Source organism: Pseudophryne corroboree, chromosome 9 (genome assembly GCF_028390025.1).
Source record: "Pseudophryne corroboree isolate aPseCor3 chromosome 9, aPseCor3.hap2, whole genome shotgun sequence".
NCBI lineage: Eukaryota > Metazoa > Chordata > Amphibia > Anura > Myobatrachidae > Pseudophryne > Pseudophryne corroboree.
This window is the reverse complement of record NC_086452.1, coordinates 374,378,206-374,381,746: the sequence shown is the minus strand read 5'-3', so window position 1 is coordinate 374,381,746 and position 3,541 is coordinate 374,378,206. Positions and strand designations below refer to the sequence as shown.

Sequence of the window (3,541 nt, the reverse complement as noted above, 5' to 3'; positions counted from 1 at the left end):
TATTTATCACAAATTGGTCACTTATATTGATTAACACTTATTTAATAAATAGCACTATTAATACCTTTATTTAATTGATGAGATAACAGCACTTTATTACTATTTAGAATTCAATATTAATGTTACAATTCTAACTGTGAAAAAAGAGTTTGACTTTAATGACCAAAGAACTCTTTAATAGTAGACCTTATAAAGAATTTTTGTTTAATTTTTATTCATCACAGAAAGAATCCCTAAAGCTAACCACAAAATTTAACATCCGCTGACACATCTCCATCGAACTACGGGACCATGGCACGCAAACAGCGATCGTGACTCGCATGTGATGTACTTCCGCCGGAAGTGCGTGACTGTGACACGCACGCGGTGCGTACTTCCGCCGGAACCGGAAGTGCGGTGCGTTGACACGCACGCGAGAGTGGAACGCATGTAGCGTTCAGATTTTGTCCCCTCTTATTTTTATAATGTCAGGAAGCAGAATTGATGTTAGTTAACCAGTAAGAACGGCATTCCACATAGTACTATGAGGTCTTAACACATTACTAACTAATAATAAATTAATTAATCAGCCAGCAGGAAGTGATGTAATATCAAGGGAGCTATAAAGGGATGCCCCTATATTGCCTCTCATTCTGTAGTTGGTATTCAGTGAGGTTGCACTTGTTCCTGTAAAAAGTAAGTTTGAGTACTATATTGGTATTTTTGGAACTTAGTTATTGGATGGTCTTTTTGAAAATTTATTAGATGAATGGATTCCTTAATTGAATAGTAACTACTTAATTTTAATATGATTGTAATATACTGATTTAGTTTTACTTGTCCACAGGGAATAGTATCATTCAGGATTTGAAATTTTTCCTAAGTCCTCTTTTTGGTGACATGTATAAACAGAGGTAGACTATAAGGTTCCACCATTCTTGATTGAAAATAGGTAAGAACCAGACTAATTTAGTGCAAATATTGAATACCATATGAGGTTAAGTATTTCAGATGTTAAAAAGTTCTTCTTGCTGGTTATAAATTACAGCTGTGAACTTAATTGGCTCTCTAATGATTGATTGAATATACCACTCCCCATTGCATGTTAGATTAAAGACATCATTTAGGGGATCTGTTAGGTAACCAGTAAGAATGGCATTCCACATAGTACTATGAGGTCTTAACACATCACTAACTAATAATACATTAATTAATTAGCCAGCAGGAAGTGATGTAATATCAAGGGAGCTATAAAGGGATGTCCTTATATTGCCTCTCATTCTGTAGTTGGGATTCAGTGAGGTTGCACTTGTTCCTGTAAAAAGTAAGTTTGAGTACTATAATTGTATATTTGGAACTTAGTTATTGGATGGTCTTTTTGAAAATTTATTAGATAAATGGATTCCTTAATTTAAGAGTAACTACTTAATTTTAGTATGATTGTAATATACTGATTTAGATTTACTTGTCCACAGGGAATAGTTTCGTTCAGGATTTGAAATTTTCCTAAGTTCTCTGTTTGGTGACATGTATTAACAGAGGTAGACTATAAGGTTCCACCATTCTTGATTGAAAATAGGTAAGAACCAGACTAATTTAGTGCAAATATTAAATACCATATGATGTTAAGATTAGTATTTCAGATGTTAAAAAGTTCTCCTTGCTGGTTATAAATTACAGCTGTGAACTTAATTGGCTCTCTAATGATTGATTGAATATATCACTCCCCATTGCATGTTAGATTAAAGACATCATTTATTAATTAGTTTGGGATAAAAAAGTTCTTCTATTTGAATCACCTTAAATACCTTACATTAAATACTGACATCAGCATGGTTTCTTATAATCAATTGAGGAAGTTGTTGTTATATCTTCTCTGATTTGTTGGTAGCATCTATGTTATTTTAATGGTAAACAGGATGTTACAGGAACATTTCCTATTAACAATCATTTGAGTGACAAAAAACTATTTTATCTTTATCCCTTTTAGGGAACGTAACATCATCTAATTTCAACCAAATTTATATATATATTTTTTGAAGTCTATCTAGGTATGTATTGTACAATGAGTTGTAATGTGGATATAATTGTGTGTATATTGTGAATTTGAAGTTTTATGTGGACTTTAATTGGGGTGTTCTATAACTATTGGTAGTTTCTGATACTTGTAGACCCTGCCCTTTGTATCATTTCCATCAGCTGAATTGATGTTGATTATGTGGTTAAATACGGAGCTATTTGATTTATATTGACATTCATAATATTCTTTCGACTTTCCCTCCCTTTTTCTCTTCTTTTGACTCTCCCTCCCTCTTCCTTTTATCATTTATATAAGGATAATGTTTATTGATTATTATAACGATAATGTTTCAGATATTATATTTATCGAATTGAATATGTGATTGGATGTAATCATTGGATATTCTAAACCTTTCTAATCAATGGTAATCACTCCTACTATAAGAACTGGTATGTATGTTAATCCACAATAGATTTCAATGGAATACTTACCTGGATAATAATATGTCTTATTAATGAAGACTATATGATTTATATATTTCCATTTGTAACTATCCAGATTCCAAACCCCTGATGAAGTCCTAACGGACGAAACGCGTTGGGTTTTGCAACGTCTGGTTAACAAAGTCCTTATCACAAGCATCTGGTTGGAGATACATCCATTTCGAGTTCCGACTTTGATCACCTGGCTGTAAAATCCTCACATCCAACTGTAATTTATGTATAAGATTGTAATATTGTTTTATATGAATTTTTAGAAGGTTGTGTCAATAACGAACGCTTAGGATAAATATCGTTTGTTTCTGTACAATAAAAACTTTTAATTATTGTCATACAAAAGGCATATTGGCTCCCACGAGAATCCATTTCTATTTGTAATCTACTTTTAATACCTTATCTGACAGAGGAGACTAGAGGTATAGCGCAAGATATTAGGGTTGATTTTTTGTTTTATATATATATATATATATATATACAAAGTGGTCAGCGGCACTCACGTCTCCCGGTCAGGGAATGAAGAAAGACACAAGCGTACATCCAGGTAATTGACACTTATCGCATCAATGCAATATGTCAATTTTATATGTCAACTATTTTATGTTTAATAACCAGTATTTCCTCCAATTGCAGGGTTGCTCCATGGGCAGCAATGTGTCTCCTTCATTTGCGAACAGTTTCATGTTCCAAATCGAGGATGAGTTGTTCTTTTCCAGCAGCATAGTTTGTTCCAATGTCTTACTGTATCTAAGGTTTATTGATGACCTGCTGGTCCTATGGACAGGCACAAAGGATGCTCTAGTTTCCTTACTTGACATGCACAATGACTCTTCCACTCCGGTAAAATTGACATATTGCATTGATGCGATAAGTGTCAATTACCTGGATGTACAGATCAAGAGCTGTGATAATAAGATTATTACTAATATCTATGTAAAATCTTCAGATCGTAATAACATCTTACTTCCATCCAGCCACCACCCGGTATCACTACGTAGGGGGCTTCCGTACTCACAGATGCTCAGAGTACGGAGGATTGTGAGTG

General features: G+C 33.6%; 1 long non-coding RNA gene across 1 annotated transcript; it reads left to right on the top strand.

The window, feature by feature from the left end:
- The first annotated feature begins 1,460 nt into the window (after window positions 1–1,460).
- Window positions 1,461–2,799, top strand: LOC134957050 (uncharacterized). Its single transcript, XR_010186414.1, has 3 exons — window positions 1,461–1,558; window positions 2,353–2,448; window positions 2,558–2,799. It is a non-coding gene; the product is annotated as an uncharacterized LOC134957050 (long non-coding RNA).
- The last annotated feature ends 742 nt before the right edge of the window (window positions 2,800–3,541 follow it).